Source organism: Lycorma delicatula, chromosome 4 (assembly GCF_047948215.1).
Source record: "Lycorma delicatula isolate Av1 chromosome 4, ASM4794821v1, whole genome shotgun sequence".
NCBI classification, from domain to species: domain Eukaryota; kingdom Metazoa; phylum Arthropoda; class Insecta; order Hemiptera; family Fulgoridae; genus Lycorma; species Lycorma delicatula.
This window is the reverse complement of record NC_134458.1, coordinates 173705941-173733934: the sequence shown is the minus strand read 5'-3', so window position 1 is coordinate 173733934 and position 27994 is coordinate 173705941.

Here is a 27994-nt window from a genome sequence, read left to right as displayed (position 1 = left end):
TCAAAAGTTTTAATATCTTTTATCTGGACTGAAAAATTTAACACGCTAAAGTCATATGTATCTAGTAACATATAATAATGTTTATCTAATCGCTGTGGATCATGACTGGTTACATATTTCGATAAAATAGCCCATTTAAAGCAGAAAGCATCATTATTTTTAATATTAATCACAGCTTTTCTTTGTTTTATTTTATTGAGTAAATATATATGAAGAACTGCGTAGTGGCGTAAATTTATTTACACGCAACAATAAACCATCGATACTGATTAAAGACTAACCACTTCCTTTACGTGGAAATTCAGATTCTTCAATTTATAGCTTTGCAAACGCTTCGTCTATAGGTTTAACTAAATCATTACAATTACATATGGGGATATTTTTAGTTTTAAAAGCAAAATTTTGACAAAATATCTTTATTGTTTCATCTACATTTTTATAATAATGAGCGATTCAATTATTTTTAAAGACTTCTAAAATTGTGAAAGAATTCAAGTTACAGATAGCTAATCTGGTTCGTTTTTTAGTGGTTTCGTAATCATTTTCTAAACAAACACGTTTACAATTCTTGGTGTTTATATAATAAATGAAGAAAGTATCATATTTATATTATTAAATATGCTATTGCGCATGCGTAAAAGAACTGTAAATTACATTAAATGAGATCAAAAATCAATGCTATATCTACTGTTACTAATATCTAACTTAAATTTAATTTTTATCATTTTCACTAAAACAACTAATTATTATTTCATTTAATGTTACATGAATGAATGATTGACAGCTGCTGCAGGGAATTCCCTGATGTCATTGTCAGGTTATAGTATGTCATAATAAAATACATTAAATAAAAAATTACGATTATTGATGCAGAACCTGCAAAATAATTTGTTTAATCGATAAATTTACTATACTTTGTTTCTTTATATGAAATATTTAGTTGGCTCAAATTCGAGCCGAAAAATTTAGATACATTAAAGAATCATTAACCTGAAAATGATGCTTGGAAAGATGGCATATTTGCCTATAAATTACAAGTACTTGGATTAAGTTTGATGCAATTTTGTTAGGTTAACTAAGGTTTGGTTTGAGTAGAAAAATTTGAGGGTGAACCGTCCACTTTTTACTACTATTCATATTAATTTTATTCCATTTTTAACTGAAATTAAGATATTATTTGTATTCTACATTGATGTTACTATGGTAAAATTTGATTTGAGTCACCGGTGAATCGTGAAGAACTTCTACAATGGTGGTTTACGAGGCACAATTAATTCATATATTACCTAAGTTTTTGGAATTTCTAACAAGATATCAACACTAGTTGTAAGCGTTTAAAATTAATACCACTTGATTGAAAGTCTTACGAGCACAAGTACACCTCGTCCAACAAAATCAGGAGGCAGGTATGAATCGCGCCGCAAGGTTAATTTCTGTTAGTGTGGATATTTTTGTTAGGTTTTTATCAAAAGAATCGGCTTCATATCGTGTAATAACTTTACAAAATGGTTAGATATAACTCCCTAATAAAAAAAAAACCAGTGTCGAGTTTTTTTCATATTTTATACACAATGTTTTTCTTTTACGATTACTCCTTTTGGTTCGGCCACGGTTTCGTTTTATTTTATAAACAAATGTTCTACGGTTAGTTTTTTTGTCAACCACGATGTGGTGCAACTGATAGGAAATGACACTAATACACCGATAGTCACGGATTTGATTCGCGGGAAAATAAAAATTGAGTTTACGTACGAGGAGTTCTTCAAATTGTATTATGAAACAATAGAAATATTAGTAAACTATGAATCACCGGTTACTTGTGTACCATTGAAGTACGTTGTACGTCTTACAGACTTAAACGTCAAATTAGAACAAGTGATATAAGGAATAGATAATTTTTTAACCGTGGAGCATAGCTACCCATTTACGACATATTCGATGTAATGTATTATTACGTACCGATAAGAATAAGAAATTTCTTTTCCTGTGATACATAAAGAGATTTGTAATGGAAGAATATGCAAAAGTAAAAAACTGTTTTCATAAGTAAAACCGAAAAATTAAAAAATAATAACTAAACATAAACGATGTAACAATTTTATATGTTAAATTATAAGATTACCTAAAGTAGAAGAAAGTCGTAGAAGCATATCCAAAACTAGTCAAATGAGTAATGCGGAAAAAAGAAATATGTTATGGTAAGTGGGAAGAAAATGCTTGCTTTATTACAAAATATTGATAATATATAACAACAGTTTTCATGAAAATATAATAAATAATTACATTTTTATTTGATAAAATGTAAACGTAAATATTAATAATGTGTTAGTTACTATTATTTACATACATAATTTTTAATTACATAAATGTTATTTTAATATTAATATTACTTTATGATGGAATTCATACTGCATGATCTAAATTAAACAATGTTATAAATTGATTTATTTTTTCAATGACCGTACTGGTAATACTCGTATATATTACTGCAGTTTGTTAACAACAGCCTACATGAAAGTACATACGAGTATGTACTTTCATCGATAAATATATTTCAATATTATAATAACCTAATAATTAATATAATTAATTATATAATAATATTAATCTTGTTGAGTATTTATTTACTGATATAGAATTTCATACATTTTTAATTGGCTAATTGCAAACAAAAATCATGTATTTTGATATATATGTTTTTTTTTTTTCTTTTTTTAATGGATTAATTCACCACAGAAGCTTGGAACTTGTGTGTGGGAATATGGAAATTAAAATTTTGTTGCGTGTAAATATGCCATGTCTGACAAAGTTTCAAACCCCGGACCTCGGGATGAATAGCCAAGTTGTTACTACTCCGCAATGGAGATCGAAATTTTTTTAAGTAATTTTTTTTTTTTTTACATGAATAGATGTAATTCTAATTATAATATCAATGAGTCAAGTTGGTCTAATATTTATTTTATTTTTCGTTTATATTAATTTGTATTATTTTAGAATTTTTTTCTTCTTACAAATTCTAAAAATCTCCTAAAACTTTACACAAGGGTATTGCAAAAAATGCTTTTAAAGATACAAATTTTATGTTCATCAAGGCGAATACAGTGATGAGCATATTTTTTTTATTATTTATAAAAATAAAATCAAAACCTACAAAAAAAATATTTTAATTATTAATTTTTTATGTCTTCTTTTTACAATACATAATCTAGTGTTGGATGTACTATTGCAAATAATTTAATAAAACAAGTACATAAAATTTCCTTTCATAGATGTACAATATGATGAACTTAAAAAATTTTAATGGGCTTTATCAGCTTAACTAACAGCTGGTTTTAGGATGCAATGTCCAAGAATAAAAACAAAATTTATTTGAAAATGCTATAAAAAGATAAATCAACGGTTATTATTTTACAAATAAGATAGTAAATCTTTCTGAATCAAATAATATATTCTAAATATAAAAAATTATTGAGGTTTTGACAAATAATGTAAGATATTCTTGTATCAAGAGAAAATATCTTTTCAAATATAGCAGATATTATAATATTTCATAACTGGTTTTTAAAGGAGAAATAATCTTGATTTAAGAATTAATACTGCTAAAAAATAACTAAATATAACAATTAAAACTCCTAGTAATTAATGATTTAACATCAAATCGTTCAGTACTTGAAGAAGATTAAGTATCTTTGAAGATGGATGAAATAATATCTGTATTAGCAATATCAACTAAAGCTAACACAAAGTGGCTACAATATCGTTTTTCAACATGAAAATTTTGGTGAAACAATAAAATCATCATATAATACACAAAATCTAACAAAAACTTGTACGTGGTTATTTATTTTAAAGAAATACAAAATTATGAAAACAAAATAACAAAAATTATTTTAAGAAAAAATTAAATTTCCCTCCATTTTTCTTTGGACAATTTTATGTTTTAAAGAAAACCTATATCTCAATAATTGATTGGGAAACCAATACCTTCCGGTATAAATATTATTACTGCATTTTTCAATGTTGTAGAAACGTCGTTCTTAGAAGCATAAATTATACATCAAGGCTTAAAATATATGAATATTAAGTAAATTCTCAATATTCAAATATTTGGAAAACAAATATTTAATTAGCCAACTATACACAACGGTCAAGATTCTACTTAAAGAACAATATATAAAAATAAAATAAAATAAAACTCTACTACTATAAAATTTGCAAATTTATTTTTTATTATATTTTACTAGTGATTAAGAGGTTCAGATTTACCTAATAAGAACTTTAGTTTAAGCTTTTAGGTAAACTAGCAAAAAAGGAAAGCGAGTCCCTGAAACCATTTACAAGTACCCCTCTGACAAGTAACAACACATCTCTCTGACCTCAACATAAAGGACAGACCTACATTCAAATAAAAAACCGAAGACTTCCCGCAGCGGTAAATAAAAACAATTTCATGTACGGGACAGCATAGGCAAATCCTATTAATTTACGTCCAACCCGCTTAGAATTCCACAAAAAACTGGGTTAACGTAGATGGATGCAGCCTAATATTGATAAAAGATTTTCCTGATAACCACCTTTCACATATGCTGACACAACCCTCAAGAATTAAATAACATCCCGAGAACAGGAACACGATTCCTAAAGGAACAATCTTACTCATCCCTGGAATTGCATAGTATGTGAAAATACTCTAAATCTATTTAAAATGCAAATATTCAGCTTAATTCCCAACTGGAGGTTATACACTTTTATAGGTAAGAAATTGGTAGTTATCATAACAAATAACGAAAATTGGCTACTAAGTCAATATATATATTATATACGCGCGCGCACTCACACACACACACACACAAAATCACGCATACATATGTAAACGAGGGAGAAAAATTAAACTCTTAGCCTTAAAAGAAAAATAATAACGGGAAGAATGCTAGCCGGACCAATACATAAACTTTACTTGTTAAAAAGTATAGAGTATTATTACAAACAAATTCACTCTGGTAGAGAGTGATTTACTAGAAGGAAAATTTTGTTTTGAAGACGACGATCAGAGCCCACAAATAAAAATAAACCTATCCGCTATACTAAAAAATTGGAAGTGATTTTGATCGATCATTAAGTACTGTAATTTTTTTTAATTTACACATGAAAAGGGAATTTTTACCGTAAACTAAATAAATACCTAAATAAACATTCAATAACTCAGAAAAAGTAAATATTTTGAATATTCAGGAAGTATATTATAATAAAGGAAAAAATTTATAATTTTATTTCTTTATAAATTCTAATTAATCTCACAAGAATTTTGTACGAGAACTGAAAATAAATTATTGTAATATTGTTAACTGGAGCAATTATTACGAGAATTTGTGAAGGAAAATTCCTAATTTCCTTTAAGTTATAGGAGCATCAGGGCTCATAATGGAAATTGACTTGACGTGTCTATTGAAAGTACAATGTTGGCCGTGTACCCAAACGGCAGTGAATATTTGACGGAATTTGTCGCGAGACACGAGAATGCTTTTTATGCGCTGTTGAAGACAGAACAGTTGCTATATGAGAATATTGCTCCTGAATCTAATAATTTCTAATCAGTGGAGTGCATACAGAAATTCCAACAGAAGCTACGGCCCCAACACCGTTAATCACAGACGTAATTTAGTTGATGTATTACAAGTATTTATACTAATGCAGTAGAGTGGCAGCAAGGTGTAGCGAAATCATCTTGTATGCCTTGTTCTAGCACTAATTCAACGATCTTGGACAGTTACTTGTGTGAATTTATGTGATGAAAACACCACAACAACATGGTGACGATCCTTTCAAGGAAAAATGGAAAGATATCGCTAGCTTTTGACACCCTTAGTAATCTGAGTGTAATTTTGTGTTTTCACATTGTATCCATTAAATTATTTTTTCTTTTCCACTGTTTTATTGTTTCCATTATTTTTCACTGTATTCTATACAGTATTTAATACTATATTCTATTATTTTCTGAATTCTATACAGAAGAATTGAGAGGAGAGTGGAAGAAGTGTTCGGAGAAGACCAATTTGGTTTCAGGAAAAGTATAGGGATAAAGGAAGCAATTTTAGGCCTCAGATTAATAGTTAAAAGAAGAGACAGACTTATAGGCCACATAATAAGGCATCCTGGAATAGTCGCTTTAATATTGGAAGGACAGGTAGAAGGAAAAAATTGTGTAGGCAGGCCACGTTTGGAATATGTAAAACAACTTGTTAGGGATGTCGGATGTAGAGGGTATACTGAAATGAAACGACTAGCACTAGATAGGGAATCTTGGAGAGCTGCATCAAACCAGTCAAATGACTGAAGACAAAAAAAAATTTACTGTTAGTTTTATAGCAAACATCATCTATACGAAAAAGTTTAGATTTTGTAGGCAGTACAGATTTTAACCAAAACTTTATAAAAATAAATAAACTGGAAAATATAAAACGTATTATTGAGGTCGTAGTATGTAAAGATTGTGATGGGGTTGAAAAATTAGCACAAAGTTATTACCAAAAAAAAATTAAATAGAAATGAAAATAAAATAATGCAAACTTTAAAAAAATAATAAAACTGAAAAAAATATATAAAAAAAGGCTTCATAAAAATTAGAAAAGGAATGCAGAGAAACAACGTAAATTAATCGCTACCAATTTTAGGTCAAGACTCTGGAAGGAGGAATATGTGTTATTATAATTTACTTAAGTTTCCTGTTAATTTTATGACATTTTTTCGCAAACATATTTTGATTATTTAAAAGATACCAATTTAAATATCCATGAAAAATAGATAAAATCACTGCATTGTGTTTCTCAAGTTAGACGTACCATACTAATCGTACAGATAGAATCTCCATTAACAATAACGTTAATAATTATGTTGCCCACAAAGCGAAATTTATGGGTGTTTTATTAGGTCAAAAATTCTCTTGGGATAACGTTTCGTTTGCAACAAAATCAAACCGTATGTTTGACTTTTATTTGAATCGTCTTTATAATATGTTTACCTAATCATTATTATAAAATATTTATTATACTCACAAATATTTCCTTTGAAGTATCTCATCTTTTGGGGGCTACCTGTAAAACAACAATCTTTTAACATAAACAATTGGGGTGTCATATCATTTTTTGGTGCTCAGAAGAAAAATGAATCTTGTAGATTTATTTTTTGAAAATTGAAAATGTTAAATTTTTTTTCTATTTTTGCATATACTATCTTTACTAAAAAGAATTATTTAATCCTAACAGGTTAGCAGGTCTCACAAGTTTTTAATAGACCATTATATATGTCACGTTTGCAAATCTGGCTGACTAACTTGGTAGTAAAATATCTACCAGTTCAAAACTTGTTTTCCCTATTTTAGTAAATATTTTATACTCCTACAACATTTTTACACAAAAAATATTATTTGCAAGTTCGGTTTTGAAACATCTAAAAACAAAATGTGATTATACTTTTGTCTAGTGGCAACCTAACACAACTAAGCATCATTCATGTTTCAAAACATATTAAAAATTTATGAAAACAAAAAAAAATAAAACAACCAACTAGTATAATGTCAACAAAACCAAGAATAATAATAATTATAATAGTAATCCATTATTTAATGTACGCTGTTACTGAGACGGAAGGATGTTGATTTTTCAATTCTAATAAAAATAATATAAATTTATTTTTCGTTTATAAAAATGACCCACATAATATTTTGAAGATAACTTACAATGAGATCATTAGAGGAATTTTCTCTACGAAATAAAAAATGATTAATCGATTCTGATATATTTATGGTTAAAGCCATAAGAGTATGGCTTTAACATAAATAAGGAAAAAAATTAGATATGGATCGAATTGAATCCTTTTCCTTTTAGAGTGTAAAGTCTGCAAAAATTCCTCCCTAAAAAATAATAAGTTTTGTACTGGTTTTGATATTTTGAATTTATCAGCGCCAAGTTAATGATTAATGAATTATTGTTAATTCATAAATGTTAATTTTTAAAAAAATAATTGATAAAAGTATTATTTATTTTTTATTTTTAGTAGCAGTTTTTGAATTATGTTTCTTTTTACGCTTAGGTGAAAAGACATATATTTTTAACGATTTATCAATTTACTGATCGAAACAGTGATTTTGTCCAGATACCTCTTCCCGTCAGCGTATTATACTGTGTAAATTATTCATTTATCAATATTAAATGTTCAAGAGAAGGATTAATAGCTAAAGAAAATCTTTGCTTTTTAATTTTAGTAATTATTTTACTTGAATACAATTTCTATTTTCCAGATGTGACTTCATTTTATACAATTTATTATTCGGTAATCGTTTATTATTATTTTTATGTAAATTCAACGACAAAGAGAAATAAAATAGGAATTGTACAGAAGGAGACGGAGACAGAGAAAGAGTTAGGGATGAAAAAGGAAGGAAGGTTCACTAACTGTGTAGGCATTTGTTTGCAGATAATTAAGAAGGGGACAAAGACTAAGATTTCACTTCCGTTATTCATTGTTTTTTTCTACGCAGCATTTCGTTTTTGTATTTTTTTAACATTTCTCCGGAAATGTATCCACAGTTGTTTTTACCTGCCAGTGATTAATAGCTGGACGAAAAAAACACAGAAAAATGAGTGGAGGTAGGATAGAGGGTGGACAATGAATGAAAAGAGTGGAAAGAGAAGAGAATATTGCAATTTCTCTGTTCTATATCATCATCATCATCATCCTTTTTTACCTCTCACTACCACTACATAACTTCCCACGGGAAGAACAATACAAGTCATCTGGTACTGCTACTATGAATGCTATGAATATTGTTCACTGGCATTGAACGAACAAAAATGTATATTAATCTACCCATTCCTCCTCCTCAACCATCCCCTCAAAATCTAAAAAAACCTTCTAAACTCTTTTCCATCAACTATTTCCCTTATGTCTATCATGTACATTTTACATCGACTATTCATCTTATTCTTCAAACGAAAACTGAGAAACAAACTAGTCTCTGTAAACCTACTGTATTTTTTATTTATGACATAAGTTGTAAATATGTTTCAGATTTTATTTTATTTATCATTTCAAAGATATGAATTTTAATATAATTAATTTTTTCTTCTTTTCAATTTGTAAGTGCCTTATCTGCAGGCCCATACTTATCAGTTGGGCCGATGTTGTTAATGTAGTAGTACTATTCTTGGCATTGGTCCCTCCATATGTAATTGATTGAAATCAAACATGTTACTTTGTATTTTATTTAAATTAAATAAAATTAATTAAATTTTGTTTTACAATAGTTTATTAAATTCGGTACAAAATGATACTATTCCACTTTTTTTAATATGGCTTCATATAGTTATGATATTGTTTTGGCTGAAGACAATTAAAAACTTAATTAAGTGATTTTATATTAAATTTCCTAGACGAACCAGAAATAACCGGTTTCTACTTTCCCATCAAGTCATGTAGTTCATGAAAAATGTGTCAACCTAACTATCTAATAATAGAATTGGATGTTCCGTTATAAAAAACGCGAGATGATAAATAACAAACGAAAAATGGTTTGAAAAATTAGGATTTCACATGTTGACAATCTAAAAAACCGATTATAAAACAAATTATCGCGTGATTATTTTTATTAGTTTGTAGCGTTTTGGGTCATGTTGTGTCTACCTCGAAAGTATTATTTGTACAGCAAGTTAAAGATATCGTAGCAGATGGGTAAACTAGAACTGTTACACAAAGTTTGCATCCACACCGTCATGAAAATTAGTCTAAAATTTGAGAAGGCATCTGATGAGATAGTTTAAAACGTTGAAGCAATGATTGGAAAAAAAAAGTATATTCGGTAACGAAATTCCGTGGTGAATGGGTGTTTAGAGGAATTGAGCGCGGAACATTGGTTTATTTAAGTTCCAGTACCAATTCAATGTACCAAGGTATAATTTTAAAATATTAACGTATATATTGCTGTCGAAAGGACAATAATTAGTGACTGTTGACGTATATATGGAAAGTTTCAGTCACCTGATAGTTACACACGCCAGGAGGTCAAATACCTGTGTTCTTGGCTGGACAGCCGCCGTAGTTTCCAGTGTCATACCAGGAAAGCAGCTGAACGCGTAGGTAGAACGGTTGCAGCCTTAATCCGTGTAATGGGGAACGTAGGTCGTCCACATAAATCCAAAAGGAGATTGCTAGCGAGAGTGGCGTGAATAACATTCTTATACGGAGTCCCAGCCTGAAAGAGGGCATTAAGTCCAAGAAAGCTCTTCAGGTAATAGGGAAGCTGCAGCCCCAGGTGGTGCTGAGGATCGCCATCTGCAATACGACAGTCTCCATGGAGGCTGCATGTGTGGTGACTGGTATTTTCCCAATTGAACTGATGGCTCTTAGGTTGTGCGAGCGCTAAGAAGACCATCTTAGCAGCGATTCGGATGAACGACTGATGCTCAGATGGTAAGAACGTTATGACGGCACTTCAACAGGCAGGTGGCCCCACAGACTAATATATTGTGTAAACCGTTGGGTTAATAGAGTGAGGGAATTTGAATTTTGAAACGGCCCAGTTTTTAACGGATCGTTTATCGTTCAACTTCTACCTATACGCCTTAGGAAGGCGCGAGTATTTATTGAGGGTAGTGTGATACACCGGAACACACGATTTTCAGCTGCAGCCGATGGGCCTCGCCAAAAGAGAGGTGTACAGAAGCGTTGGGAGAAACAACCGCAACGTTCTCACCAAGATGCTCCACAGTCCAGAGAATTGGTCGGCCGTAACAAAATGGTGATCTTGATAATGAAGATGAGGTAAGAAGAGGAGGTACCGGGGAAGTACAGGTTGCGGAGCTCCTGCTTGCGGGGATAGCCGCAGGACTTCTGTGGCAGGTGCTTCGACGATACACCGGAACGGAGCCTCGATGCTGTGTATTACAAGTTAGGTAGGTCCGGCATTGTTAGTGCGAAGAAGAGGGGTTTTAATCGCCCAGAGTCCGACACTACCGTATGTTGGGTACGCGGTAGCTGGTAGAGCTTTCCCTTCCTCTACCGAAAAAAAAAATTGTAGAGAAGTTATGGCGTGATGTTTGGCCGAAATGAAAATGATATGTTAACCGAAAATACCATTTTGCGGAGCATATTACGAACTTTATGATCAAAATGAAGAATTCTGACTACTATGCTCGAATACGTTAAAACTTCACTACAATTTATCACTTATACCATTTCGAAACGCTTATTGCACAGCAGGGTACAAAAGGGGATTTATCTCCAGACACAGAAACCTCATCAGATTGATTAATAGTAAGTACAATTAAGTTACTATAATTTTCCGACCTTCAAAAATGTTATATATAATGAAAAAAATTTTTTTTTTTTTGTAATTTATTTCAGTTTTGATAGAATCGTAGGTGGGTATAATAGTAGAAAATTATCATATTATGAAAGAATTGGATAGGTAGCCTATGAAAAATACTAAGCCTGATCGGGATTTGAACGGTCCACGCAAAAGATAGGGAGATTATCACACCGCTCTTCAGAGATCGGCATTAACGACTGATTAACAATTTTTTTTCAAAAGTAATAATTACGCATTAGCAACGCGGATAAATTGGTGTAGTCAGTTTCAAGTAAGTAAAATGATATAGAAACTATTGAAAAGTAAATCACACAGAACAACCCTTAAAAGACATTCATAATTATCTAATAATCATTAAATATTCTATATTAGTCAGTATATATAGTTATTTTTATGAATCGCGGTAAAAAATATATTAATAAAGGATTACAGTAAGCTACTTCGAAAGAGCAGTCTTCACAACTTTAAATAATTCAGTATATACTCGTACAAGAAAAGATGAAAGATGTAAAATAAAGAAATAAATAGGAAAAATTATGATTAAAAAAACCCCGAATTATTTTTAAAAAATCTTATTTAAACTTCAATTCATTTTTTCAAAGATAATTACATTATAAGTTGATAGGTAGACCAAACCAAACCAAACCAACAGTTATAGTATTATAATTAATTGCGTGAAAGCATAAAGTCATCTATATCGTATTTAAAAATTAAAAAAAAAAACTATTTGATTATGTAAAAACAAAAAAAAAAAGGTGGTAGTCTATTGCATGACTTTCTCGGCTACGCTGGCTAAAAATCACCAAATTTCTAATAAAAATATATTTAATTTTAGGGAGTTTATTCTGTGGGGAAAATTTAGGAAAAATTATTTATAGAAAAGTAATGCGTAGAAAAAAGATTAAAAATAAGAATTGTTTAATAATATTGAAAAAATAAAGAATAACATTTATGAAAGTAATGAAAATAAATACTTCTCATTTTGGGTCTGGAATATAATATAGATGCCGAAGTTAGTTTAATTTTAATATCTCTTTCAGTGATGAAGTTAAATAGAAAAAAAAATGTTTGAATAATAAAACTTAAAAGAGTTAGATCCAAAAAAACAGAATATATATTTTTTAAAGGTGGGAATAAATTAAAAAAAAAAAATTACTAAAAATATTCAAATATAGATTAAATTTAATAAATTTGCCTAAGTAAAGTTTTCTCTAAATCTAACTCGTCCCCAAAATCTCCTGCCAAGAAGTGTTTCTAATTTTTCTACGTTTACTACGTTAAATGGAAGAAACTAAAGAAAATTTCACAAAAAAGGTACAAACAGTAAAAAATTACTTAAATTTCTTTTTTTGTGGTTGGGGATGAATTTTGATGCAATTTTATTGTAATATTATTGCTAACATTTTATTATTTAAACTTTTAATACTATTTAAAATTTTATCGGCTCCCAGCCCAAGATATTGCCTTAAAAGGTTTTTTTTTGGGATTGCTTGCACTTACTACCTATACTTACAAAGACATTTTAAAAAATATGCAATAATTTAAAAAAAAGTTTTTTTCGATTTTTGGGGTAAACATGTTTTAAAAATGGTTAGATAAGCATCACGCATCTACTGAGCTTAATATAAAGTAGGCTATTTTTGCACATTTTTTAGAAACTTACCGCCAAACACACTTCCACTGCGTGAAGATATTGAGCCCAAAATTTCACCGAAGAATTTCTAGTATACACGAGTCTCTGTACAAAATTTCATCAAAAACGATTTCTCTAGTCAAAATTAGGCTTTAAACACGCCAACTCATGTGCATATATACGTATGAACATTACCCTTCCACAGTTACTTTTTGTTTTTTAGGGTTCCTGGGTCAGGAAACGTCGAGAAGTGCAAAAAATCCATACTTCCCATTTTTTAACTGATACCATATTTTCCTTCTTGCAGCATTTAAACTGAAAATAAGGTAAAACAAAAATAATGGAACGTGTCAAAAATAAGAATAATGAGAAATAAATAAAGGTAGGAACCCACTCATCAAATCGATTTTCGATCCGAGGAGTCGAAAATCAAGTGAAAGCTAGACTATATGTAGCAAAACTTTGTGCCAAATTTCAGCATTCAATTGCTTCATCTGTTTTGTTAAGTATTTCATTTTATTGTTAAATTTTTATTCGTTGTATTTTGCATTGTACTAAATGTATTTAAACCTTTATATTGTCTTGGGAGGTATCGCTGGATGCCTCCCTTTCACATCGTTATTACTGTACAATTTAATTATAGGTTCACTGTTTAGGAAACTGATTTAAAATAAAGCAATTCGCAAAAAAGAAATTCAACATTTTTGGTCAGCGGGTTTTTGAGATTTGAGGAAAATATTATGTAGCAATAATGTTGAATAACCGTTCACTGTTGAATTTGATCGAGTTAAAACTTTTGAATTCAAAATAACTTGATAAATATTTTCATTGTTCTAAAGACAAATTTTCTACGACCACTGTATAAAAATTAAAATTTGCAATAATTGTCCTTCCGTTATTTTAAATTTTGACCAATATTTAATGCCATAAATGACATTAAAAAATTATTGAACCGTTTTGAAGATTTTAAGTTGAGCCATTCGGGAAATATTAATCAAAATATAGACTGACATACGTAAGTACATACGTATATCTTTTGGAATTTCTGTAATATTTTTGGATTTCTTTTTCAGACTAAGGCTAAAAAAAATTGTCTATATCTGCAAAATCTCGATTTCAAAACTTTTGGCCGGTTTCTATAGTTCCCTTTTAGCGCTATTTTCCTGCAACAGCAGTAGAACTAGAGCCGATACAGTGTATAAATATATATGTATATGACAAACATTTACCCAATTTAAGTTATAAATTCCTGTGCTTGTCTATTATCTCGACCACCTTCCTTCAATTTTTTCGTAAAATAATAATTTTCACGTTTGATATTACTAACGAAAAATTGATATTTTTTATTTGAAAATAATTACGGGCAGTGGTTTCGATACCTTAATAAGTATAATAATTGCAGCATACTCGACAGTGTAACCGAAGGTCAAGATAATAGTGCGCACGGGGCTAAAGTCTGTAACCTTGATCCCTCAACATTGAAGCGTGCTTACGTTACCATAAAATTCGAAAAATATTTACACGTTAGAAAAACACAAATAAAAGAAAAGTTTTTAAACTTTCTTACTATGTTATTGGGTACTGAAAGGTAAAGATTTCCGGATGAACTGTTCGGCTTTCGATTATAATATCCTTGCACGAATTATGAACTAGGGCTGGATACGATTCAATATGACGAATCGTTCCCGGCTAGCCGGTCAAGTCGTGGAACATTTATTTAAAAAATTGGGAGCCCTGGAATCAATGGGATTACTTTAATGAACACTAATATAATTTGAAATTAATTTTAAAATTCCACAAAAATGTTTTTTTTTTTTTTTTTTTTTACTTTTTCTTTATTTATTAAAAATTGGTGGGAGTTTCCGCATTAAAGCGACTTTATGCTTATAAAAATTAGTTTTAGGCATCGGAATTGCAATAAAAAAACTTTGATTTTTGGAGTTCCCTTATTCCAAGTAACTGGGTAAAATTAATGTTGAAAAAATTAACCCAAAAAGGCAGTAATAGTAAACTTAAACAAAAAATGTGAAAAAATATTGAAAAAATAAAAAAGTTGTAACGACATAATTTTAAATAATTCAAATTAAATTTTTTAGGAAGTGAAAATTTTTGGAAATTTTTTGTATTTTAAAAGTACTAGCCATTTAAAGGTAATGAAATATTACCCAATTGAAATAGTACCATTTTAAACACAGTTTTCTACAATGAAATTTTAACCTTTAAAAAAAATTAAAAACCGATTTTTCATTGCCAGAGACTATAAAAATGGAGGGAAATTAAACTTTTTATTTTTAAGGCCCATTGATGCAGAAAATATTTGTGTAAAAATTTCCCCTTAACTCGTTTTTTAAAGTAAGAAATTAAAAAAAAAAAATGTTCAAGTCATTTTTTGGGGCGGGAGGTGAATATTTTTTTTTAAATATGGACAATATTTTATCCCGAAAAAAGAACTTCAACTTTTGTAAATGAAGGTTAAGTTTGGTGGATTTTATAATTAATTAATAAATAAATATATATATATATATGGTTATCTCATAACCGAACATGGACAGATATTTATAGCGGTGATCGTATAACCTATGAGACCCAATTTTTAAATTCAATTTTGGCCATAACAGCCCCGCTCATTATTTTTAATTTTTTTCAGAAATTTAATATAATAAATTCCCTTGAGAACGGCATCTTCTTACAAAGTTTGAAGAAAATTCGTAAATAAATTCGTGAAGATAAATGAAGGATAATATTGTATATGTCCCGTGTAATTTGAGCTAATGCTCAAACTAAATTGTTTATAGGGAGATAATCTCCCTGTAAACAATCTGAGAACGTAAACGGCTTTCTTGGAGAATTAAAAAAATATCAAAGAGATAATCATATCAGTCGAGTTGAGATAATAATAATTATTGTGAGATCATATTTCTGTTAATTGGACCCCATGGTGTATTGTATAATAAAATTGAATTTACTAAATATACTCCTACTATTAATTCTTATTTTAGACATGCAAAACCATTGTTTCTTCTGTCAGTAATGACAAATCGGAAAGATAGAAAGGGCCTGATTCAGGAACATTCAAGGAGTTGAGATAATAGACATGTCTTAGGTAACTTGTGCACTTTTCCTGAAAAATGTCTTTGTCGTCCGTAATTTATCGAGAGTTATCTGTTCATTAAAGTTAGCTAGTTCAAAAAATGTGCAATTTTTTGTAAATACTGAAATAAAAAGATGAAAACTACTAATTTACTAAAAAAGAGTTGGTCGATGTAATCGTCAAGTACAGAAATGCGTTATTCTGCTGTCAAAATGACTGTTATATCTGTAAAATTTAATTAAAAAATCCTAACTCCTATCTACGGCTAAAAAAAATCTAAAAGATGGATAAATATTTCTTAAAACATAGAATTTAATTAAAGTACTGTAAAAACATAAACTAGATAGGTTAAACAATACAGTAGCGACAAGTGGTGGTCATATAAGACCCTAGAAATCTACAAACATAAGTAAGAAATTTTTTTTAAATATCTGTGGAGTATAGGGAACTGTGGTTGTGAAACATAACCAATAAAAAAACTTGAAAGGTAAAGAACAGACACTGGAAATATGGTGGATTGACAGAACCCAACATCTTAAGAAAAATAGTGTAGGAGAGAAGTTAATGGCGAATCTTGTAAAGCGACTAACAACATTTGTTGCCCGTGTATTAAGACGTATACGTTAGTTTATTTGGTAACTGAAGGATGTGCGTAGGACAAAGGAAGATAAAGAATGGCGGTTTTGAAAACATAATTAAGGACATAGGATGTAACAATATAGAATGAATACAGAACAAAAAGGAATGGAAAAATAAAATCAAGCTTGAAATCAATCGGTTGTCTGTTAACTAAAGGAAAGAACGATTAGGTTAAATTAGATTAAATGTAATTAATTAAATTCTGAAAATATTTGACTGAAAATATATCTACTGTACATTGCAATATAAAATTAATCATATTTGTTAAGAATAATATAATATTATATTTATAATTTATCTATATACTACATAATCATAATTAGTCACTTACCTTCAGTAAGCTTCATCTGAATTTATACGTAATAAAACAAAAAAAATGAAATACACTTGGTAAACTCATAAAGCATTACAAACACACAACAGTTATTTTAGAATTTGTAACAAAACAAAGGGTTAATCTTGTACAAACGTTTACAACCATAATTGTTTCAGTTGTACAAATAAACTACTTTGAACTATTACGAATTTAAAATTCGGTTTCTAATATGTTAAAGACCGATAACAATTCATTAAATTCATTATGTTACACGTTTATTGAGATTAAGAACGGTCGGACAACGCACAACAAAGCACGAGACTGCCGAATAACTGCCTATCATACATGCACTAGCTCCACCTACATCTACTCATTAACAACTGTTTACGTTTGTCTACAGTTTGCAAGGCGGAGGACAGTGTGTTGGTACGTCACTGCACTACATACATAGATCACGTAGTCTGCCTGTGTGTCTCTGTTGCCGCATGTAAATTACCTCCTATATTAAATTAAAATAATAGTTTATTGTTTGCTTATATACGAGTACATCATTGTTTTTCATCATAAATTATTTATTTTTTTAAACGTAAGGTAAGATTTAATTTTTAAAGATTTTTAAATAATAGTTTTGCTGTTATATACATACATACACACATACTTATTATCATTTATTGTAAACTATTCTTTTCTATTCTGTTAATTTTTAAAAAAACGTTTTTTTTTATTTTTCTATTCTTTTTTAAGGTAATTATTTTGGTAACTAAATACTTTTTATTACACCCGACAGTTTTTTTTTATTTATTTATATATTTCTGATACATTTAAAATGTGAAATTATTTTATATTTAAAATTCTTTATACAAACGTCTATCAAAAGATTTCAATTTAAATTCACATATTCATCTGCGACTTAATTACTAATACATTTAATGCGTAATATCGCCCTAGAAAAAGTCATTTTTTTTTACTATAAGGAGTCGCTGAAATGTAATGCACAGTTGCACATAACTTGCAAATGTAAAAGGATAATCAAATGAAACAAAAATGGCATAAAATTAAATTTATCTATCGTAAAAAGTTATTTTTCATCTAGTCACCATTTACAGCTAAACATCTTCTTCCTACCGGTTTTCTCATTCTGTCAATGAAGAATGCAGCGGAATGAGAAAACATCTACCTTAATGCAAGACCTTACTGCGTATTTCATTTTACCATCTGTAATTAAATTAACACATTTATTATCCCTTTTTAATTGCAGAAAGAAGTAAAAATTACAGTACGCCAAATCTGGTGGGTATGACGGCTGTGGAATAGGTTCAGATTTCAAGTTCTACAAGAGCCTAGGCAGTTACACACGATGTGTGTGGCTGAGCATTATCGTGTAGAAGAATTATTGGCTCCATGGATTTAGAGGTCTTACGACCTCTTCGATTTTTATCGAGCTAACTAATGTTTAACATCCTTCTGCAACAACATATTTCAAAAATTTCGTTTTTATTTTTGCTGTAGTCCACTTTTCACAACTATAAATGCTACACATTACGTAAATAATTGAAAGATCTATTTGTAATTTATAATTATATTATTATATTTATGATTTATAATTGTTAGGAAAAGACTTTTTTATATTTTCCTTGCTTGTTTAAGTCGACTTTCGATGCCTGCATCAATTGGTTCGTTCTCTGAAATCGTACAATTTACAAATAATTCTCCCATTTTTTTATTGTATTGTTTCTTTTTATAATAAATAGTGGATTCCGGATAATCGGACTACTTCGAGACCGAGATCATATAGCTCTATTAAGGGAATGTTAACGAAAAATGAGGAGATATGCACAAATACAGTACAGTACGTATTAATTTTTAAAACGATTTATCGTCTTATTATTCGGAATTTTATTTCTAATTTAGTATTAAAGTTACATAAACACCATTATTAAATTATTTTTGTATTTTTACATCATTAATAAAAAACAAAGCTTTAAAACAAAATAGAGGACAAGTCAAATGACTAACTTTTACGGTCAGTAAAACACAAAAATTATTAATGTCTCTTACTTGGTTAAACTTCTTGAAAAAATCTTATGTTTTGCTCTGTTGTCTTCCTTTCATTAACTGGCCTTTTATGAATTTGGCACATACTCGCGGTTCAGCTAGTTAGTTTCTTTCACTAACTGAATAAAATACTGCTGACGTCCGTCAGTGAATTTTTTTTTGTATCGTGTATATACGTGTTTCACTTCGGGTTCGTTTTCACCGTCTTCGACTTCGTCCAGTTTTAAATAATGTTTTTGATTATTTCATCATCACTCCCACACAACTTGAAAGAATTACGTACTGTGCAGACCAGTACGTAAACTAGTTTTCTCCTAGTTTTTATAAAACTGGCTCAATAAAACGGCTGACCCAAATAACTGGTTGTCCTAATAACTGGAATTCGCTGTACTTGATTCTTAATTTCTTTTTTTTCTGTCATAATTCATTACCTTTGTTTTATTCCAATTTATTTTCAGAGTAAATTTCATTCTTTATAATGAATTCATATCATTCATAATTCCTTTAAATATTTTTCTTTAATTTCTTCCAAATGAAAAACGTTATCAGGGAATCTGAACTTTATTTTTTATGGTTAGGTAGTTAATCCAGTTTCAATTTTTTTTCTTTCCTGTGCTGCTTTTTCTTTATGTAAATATTTTAAAGCAACTACATCTTTGTTTTACTCATTTCTGAATTACAGCTTCTCTGTTTTTTTTTTATTTTTTTATAACGACCAACTGGTTCATGTACAGGCAGTAAATCGCTTTCCTTTTTTACACTTAAATCGTATTATTTTTTTCTAGTGAAATAAATCACAGTTAAGTTCCAACAGATAACGATAGAACTGCATCGAAAGTTATTTAACTTCGGTGATATACTAAATCCGTTTATTAAACCTGACATTTTATCTTGATATTACTATAATTTCAAAATAGATTGCTCTGACTCGTTTTGTTTGTGGAACTATCAGATTTTAAGTCGAGAGAGTTAACCGTCTTACCCAGGATCCGGTCCTTTTCTAATTTTCCACGTCCACATTCGATACCATACAACTAGAATAAATATTTTTAAAAACTTTTAGTCCTTGGATCTTGCTTAATTCACAGAATCCTTCGATTCTGTTTAATAACAGGCGATTTATTTTCTACGTAAAAGTATTTCTTGTTTATACCACTCTTTTTTCACGACTTCCATATTTTATAAATCATTTTATTATATAAATCTATAACGTTATAGTAAGCCTTATAAAACTTGGTGGATGACCTTAAAAAAAATATTTCGTTTAAAAAAATTTTTGCGTGAAGCATTCGGTGTTAGAGAAAGGCGCAAGGATTGCTCTTCCGCAAATCGATTAGTGTGATAGTTGAGAATTTTAAGTTGTAGGAGATGGTCGGGGTTGGAAGAGGCCACACGAAAGCGATAGTAAATCGTGTAAATACACAAATGGAAATGTCTGCGAGGAATTTGCATCTATGGCATTCTGACAGAGGCCAAACTGACGACTGTAATGTGTTATCAAGTTTATAGGGTCTAAAAGACGACCCCCCCTGGTGAAGCCAATCAGTGTTATGAAGGGTGAGGTGGTGTAGTGACCGGGATCGTTACAAGCCGGGTGTCTTCCCCTATAGGGTCAGGATGATCTTAAAGTGTTACTGAGCTATCAATATATATATATATATATATATATATATTTATATAAAATTAATTACACAATTCGATGAATTAATCTTTTCTGCGTAAAATATATAAAATACAACTTGTTTGCCATTTTCTGTTTTACTTTTGATAGCGTGAAAGTAGGAAAAAACACGAATTTTCAGTAATTTTTTCGAGAAGGAAAATTTAAAAAGCTATAACAAAACCGATCCTGATAATAATTGTATAACAAGTTGTTTATCTAACCATTATTCATCAGTCAGCCGTCTACATACTCAATTAACATATTTTTAAAATGCCCGTGACTTTTTTTTGTAAAAGTAGTGATTTTGGGACCAGATAGGCGTTTTAAGGTAAAGTTTATACCATTATAATCATTAGAGCATCTCAAATTCAGTAACAACAAAAAAATCCTAATTAGACGCGTGATGGATGTAAATTTCAAATTATTTTATGAGTTAAAAAAATGCGCGTAGAACGCCAGTTCTACGGTCAGTTCTAGTACAGTTTGGTTTGCAGTGGATAAATATATACCTTAATATTAATTTGTTTAAAAATTTGTCACAGTATTTATATTATTATTATTCCGTTGAAATTGTGAACTTATAGAAACTTTCTGTTTTCCAGATTTGCTTGTAAAACTGTGTATTTTTATAGTGTGTCACGCCAAAAAACAAAACTGAAACTAATACGCCAGTGTTTTTTATATACATTACGCTGAAAATTTAGATAATACTAGTGGTGTAATTAATTTTTCTACCTTTCTTTTTTTGTGACCTACTCGGCAAAGTCATCTGCTAGTTATTTGTCTATTAACTTCCTTTCTGTTGCAGTTCATTCATATTTTGTGAACGGATTTAATTTGTATTTATTAATTACTCTACATTTATAATTTAAGCATTTTTTTTTCAATACTCACAATTCATTTATAAATTCATTTACTACATAAAGTGAAATTTCATAAGCTTCATAAAAGTTTTATAAACCTTAGACATTTATTAAACATTATATTTAAACATTTTATTTAATGATTTAAATAATCCACATAATTTGTGGAATTCTAGCGAACCTATTTTAGTAATTCATGGGGAAATTGAGAATAAATCATATATAAAATATTTCTAATCTTTTTTAAAATAATTTTGTTGCACGTACAATTTTTGCGTAATTCAAATTGATATTGAAGGAAAACACAAACTAATATTTTATCCCACAATTATTAGTCAACCGTAACGTAAGCTTTGTGGACCAGATATACCGTGGGATATTAATGGAATATCTCTTACACTTCCAATTTTTTGCATCATAATAGAAAAGAATTTAACTCTCTCAAGATTTAAATAATTTTTTTATCGCGTAAAAAATGGAATTGTTTTAATAAATTGCCTTACCACGTTCTGTAAGTGCTATTAAGGATTATTTTTTTATTCCTAATTTTTCAGTATTTATTTTCCTATGTAGGAAAATTCTCCTATGTATACTGTATAAGATATAGAGTTTATCGCATAAAGCATTTGTGCTATTTGGGTCAAATTTTTATATTTCAGGTTTATGTGCCGGTCTTGAAGTTTCGATACCTTCTAAAAAAAAAACGTACATACATTATGAATGTATGTTAGCCTATTTTTTGCTTGATATCTCCAGAGTCGGTGGATCGATTCGTATGAAATTTGTCACGATATTTTCTGTTCATCGGCATTGATCCCATTCAGTTATATTCGCGATTAGTTAAGAGCCCAGGATGATAAGAACCTTATTGGATTTTATCTTAAAACTTTACTTAAAATTTAAGTCAATTTTTCATTTAATTTAATGCCCCTTGAGTAGCTAATATACATTTTTGATGGTGTTTGATCTTATTCAAAGTTCCATAAAGGGGTAGGGGCAAGAAAACGTTTGTTTTTTGTCACTTCTTATGACACAACACTCTTTGCTGATTAAATGATTATATTACATTACTATATCAGTTTGGTTATGTATTCAGGAATAGAGAGACAATAGTTTTTTTTGTCAATTATCGTTTTACCTTTAGACTGGATTTACCGATTTTTATTAAATTTTATACGATGGCTTCTGAATACTAACAATCAACGCAATTTAATCTTGGTTACTATTGGATACGTTACCATAGTGACTGCTTCAAAATTTTTACTTGAGTAGAATTTATTTACGTTATTCATTTCAAACGTACTTACATACAATAATGTTATTAATTTTTCCTCTATTTACTGGTCTGTTGACAGTAAAGCTCTCTTAAAGTACTTACTCCGTGAATCTGGGAAAGTTATATAAATTTTTGCCTACATTTTTTATGCCTCTTCGATCAAGCTTTTTCAAATACTAATGTATTACAGTTACTGTGGTATTTGTTTATGTAAGGAAATTATGTCCTATTGGTTGAAGAAAAAATGCAGCTATTCGCTTTTCAATAATTCTCCGTTTCACGATTTTTGAGCTATCGGAAAGAATTAAATTCAAAACTGTGAATTTTTGCCATCAGATAAGTAATTTTATTGATTTAAATAACACTAATCACTGTTTTTATCCCCATTTAGATGGAGACAGTATAAATATTATCATCGGTAGAACGATTAAATTGTTACTTCAACCAATTTATTCCATTCCATCTGTGATGCGGGCAAAGATTTCATTAGTCAGGTGTGCTCTTTCTGAGAGAAATCATGTTCATTACATAACCAAACCCTGTGGTAAACATCTTTGTTTAACACAGGGTTTGGTTAAAGATGTAAATTTTAGATCTGATTATAAATTTATTTTAGCGTAATTGAGATGCTGTTGCGTTATATTCCATTCAGTGATAAATAAAATACTAGTCGATTTCCTCGGTGGAGTGTATGTCAGCCTTATATCCAAAGTTCCCGGGTCCAGTCTTTGTCAGGCACGAGATTTTTTTATTTATTTTTCATTTAGAAATCTAAGGTTTGTCATTTAATGCTGGGCTATGTGCAATTTTCCTTTCTGTAGAAAACTACACATTTATTATTTCCGTTAACTCTCCATGCTGTCTCTCTAAAATTAATTTATACATACCAGTAAAACTACTCAGAAGGCATTTGTTGTACTTCATAGATTTAATAATTTTTAATCCTTTTAAAAAGGACATATTCAGTTATGATATAGATCTATTTTTTCTTTCCTTGCTAAAATCGCTAAATTAAAGGGAAAATATGATGATCATGTTAAAATGGGGTGTGGGATTTTTTGAAAATCTATACGTTTTTTTTTTTTTTTTGTCTTCAGTCATTTGAATGGTTTGATGCAGCTCTCCAAGATTCCCTATCTAGTGCTAGTCGTTTCATTTCAGTATACCTACTACATCCTACATCCGCAACAATTTGTTTTACATACTCCAAACGTGGCCTGCCTACACAATTTTTCCCTTCTACCTGTCCTTCCAATATTAAAGCGACTATTCCAGGATGCCTTAGTATGTGGCCTATAAGTCTGCCTCTTCTTTTAACTATATTTTTCCAAATGCTTCTTTCTTCATCTATTTGCCGCAATACCTCTTCATTTGTCACTTTATCCACCCATCTGATTTTTAATCCGATTGTCCAAGTTTCACTTCCATATAAAGCGACACTCCAAACATACACTTTCAAAAATCTTTTCCTGACATTTAAATTAATTTTTGATGTAAAAAAATTATATTACTTACTGAAGGCTCGTTTAGCTTGTGCTATTCGGCATTTTATATCGCTCCTGCTTCGTCCATCTTTAGTAATTTTACTTCCCAAATAACAAAATTCTTCTACCTCCATAATCTTTTCTCCTCCTATTTTCACATTCAGTGGTCCATCTTTGTTATTTCTACTACATTTCATTGCTTTTGTTTTGTTCTTGTTTATTTTCATGCGTTAGTTCTTGCGTAGGACTTCATCTATGCCGTTCATTGTTTCTTCTAAATCGATTTTACTCTCGGCTATAATTACTATATCATCAGCAAATCGTAGCATCTTTATCTTTTCACCTTGTACTGTTACTCCGAATCTAAATTGTTCTTTAACATCATTAACTGCTAGTTCCATGTAAAGATTAAAAAGTAAAGGAGATAGGGAACATCCTTGTCGGACTCCCTTTCTTATTAGGGCTTCTTTCTTATGTTCTTCAATTGTTATTGTTGCTGTTTGGTTTCTGTACATGTTAGCAATTGTTCTTCTATCTCTGTATTTGAACCCTAATTTTTTTTAAATTCTGAACATTTTATTCCAGTCTACGTTATCGAAAGCCTTTTCTAGGTCTATAAACGCCAAGTATGTTGGTTTGTTTTTCTTTAATCTTCCTTCTACTATTAATCTGAGGCCTAAAATTGCTTCCCTTGTCCCTATACTTTTCCTGAAACCAAATTGGTCTTCTCCTAACACTTCTTCCACTCTCCTCTCAATTCTTCTGTATAAAATTCTAGTTAAGATTTTTGATGCATGACTAGTTAAACTAATTGTTCTATATTCTTCACATTTATCTGCCCCTGCTTTCTTTGGTATCATGACTGTAACACTTTTTTTTGAAGTCTGACGGAAATTCCCCTTATTCATAAATATTACACACCAGTTTGTATAATCTATCAATCGCTTCCTCACCTGCACTGCGCAGTAATTCTACAGGTATTCGGTCTATTCCAGGAGCCTTTCTGCCATTTAAATCTTTTAATGCTCTCTTAAATTTTGATCTCAGTATTGTTTCTCGCATTTCATCCTTCTCAACTTCCTCTTCTTCCTCTATAACACCATTTTCTAATTCATTTCCTCCGTGTAACTCTTCAATATATTCCACCCATCTATCGACTTTACCTTTCGTCTTATATATTGGTGTACCATCTTTGTTTAACACATTATTAGATTTTAATTTATGTACCCCAAAATTTTCCTTAACTTTCCTGTTTGCTCCGTCTATTTTACCAATGTTCATTTCTCTTTCCACTTCTGAACACTTTTCATTAATCCACTCTTCTTTCGCCAGTTTGCACTTCCTGTTTATAGCATTTCTTAATTGCCGATAGTTCCTTTTACTTTCTTCATCATTAGCATTCTTATATTTTCTACCTTCATCCATCAGCTGCAATATATCGTCTGAAATCCAAGGTTTTCTACCAGTTCTCTTTATTCCGCCTAAGTTTGCTTCTGCTGATTTAAGTATTTCCTTTTTAACATTCTCCCATTCTTCTTCTACATTTTCTACCTTATCTTTTTTACTCAGACCTCTTGCGATGTCCTCCTCAAAAATCTTCTTTACCTCCTCGTCCGCAAGCTTCTCTAAATTCCACCGATTCATCTGACAACTTTTCTTCAGGTTTTTAAACCCCAATCTACATTTCATTATCACCAAATTATGGTCGCTATCAATGTCTGCTCCAGGGTAAGTTTTGCAGTCAACGAGTTGATTTCTAAATCTTTGCTTAACCATGATATAATCTATCTGATACCTTGCAGTATCGCCTGGCTTTTTCCAAGTGTATATTCTTCTATTATGATTTTTAAATTTGGTGTTGGCAATTACTAAATTATACTTCGTGCAAAACTCTATAAGTCGGTCCCCTCTTTCATTCCTTTTGCCCAGCCCGTATTCACCCACTATATTTCCTTCCTTGCCTTTTCCAATGCTTGCATTCCAATCTCCAACTATTATTAAATTATCATCTCCTTTTACGTGTTTAATTGCTTCATCAATCTCTTCGTATACACACTCTACCTCATCATCATCATGGGCGCTTGTAGGCATATAGACGTTAACAATCGTTGTCGGTTTAGGTTTTGATTTTATCTTTATTACAATGATTCTATCACTATAAGTTTTGAAATACTCCACTCTCCTCCCTATCTTCTTGTTCATCACGAAACCTACTCCTGCCTGCCCATTATTTGACGCTGAGTTAATTACTCTAAAATCACCTGACCAAAAGTCGCCTTCCTCTTCCCACCGAACCTCACTAATTCCTACTATATACACATTTGTCCTACCCATTTCCCTTTTTAAATTTTCTAGCCTACCAACCTTTTTTAAGCTTCTAACATTCCACGCTCCGACTCGTAGAATGTTATTTTTTAATTTTCTGGTGAACCCTTCCTTAGTTGTTCCCACCCGGAGATCCGAACGGGAGACTATTTTACCTCCGGAATATTTTACCAAGGAAGGCGCCTCCATTATTGCTATGTGAAAATGCAGAGAGCCACATTTTCTTGGAAAAAAAGCAGCTGTAGTTTTCCATTGCTTTCAGCTGCGCAGTACTCAGAGGACTGAGTGATCTTGATACGGCCGTTTAAGTCATTGTGACTCACGCTCCTAACAACTACTGAAAGAGCTGCTGCCCTCTTTCAGGAATCATTCCTTAGTCTGGCTCTCAACAGATACCTCTCCGATATGGTTGCACCTTCGGTCCAGCTACTCTGTATCCCTGAGCACTCAAGCCCCCTCACCAACGGCAAGGTCTCATGATTCATAGAGGAGGAATCTATACGTAGTAAGTTCCAACTATTTCATCTAGATCAAAAAAAATATATGTAGTTATATATTATAACTGCTTTTCCCTTAAATCTCGGGATTAATTGAACTGATTTTCTTCAAATTTAGCTCAAATATGTCTGTATATTGGGAATTGGTCATATTTATTCTTTTTTCAAACTTCATTAAGGGGATGGTAATTTTTTTATCGCGAAAAAACCAGTTTCGATTTTCATTGCATTTCAGATATAAATATATTAAAGCACATTTGTTACCAACATTCCACTCATGAATATTCAAAAAAACATCTTTCAAAAAATCATCTCCCATCTCTTAAAATTTCAATATTATTTTTATTCTTTTCTCCTATCTCTCTTCGGTTAAATATTACTTCCGTATCTACGGAAGCTATCCTGGTGAAAATAGAGATTCCCACCATGTACTAGTTAACCACTATGAGGAGGGCGATTATGACAGGCTCCAATAAGAAGACGGCGTACAGAGAGATGATACAGGAATGGCAAGCAAGGTGAGAAATGGCCTTAACGGGACGTTGGCCCAACCGTCTGATTCAGGAGATAGAACCATTGATCTCAAGAGGTTTTGGACAACTAAATTATTGGGTGACAGTTTTTTACAGGACCCGAACGTTTCACTCCTACCTTTACAGTTGAAGAGCTGAGGACTCGTTTTGTCTTTATGTGGAAATAATGATGACCTAGAACACGTCATTTTTGAATGTCAGAGATAGGCCCGCGAAAGAGAACAATGCAAACGAATTACAGGTTTTGACAGTCGACA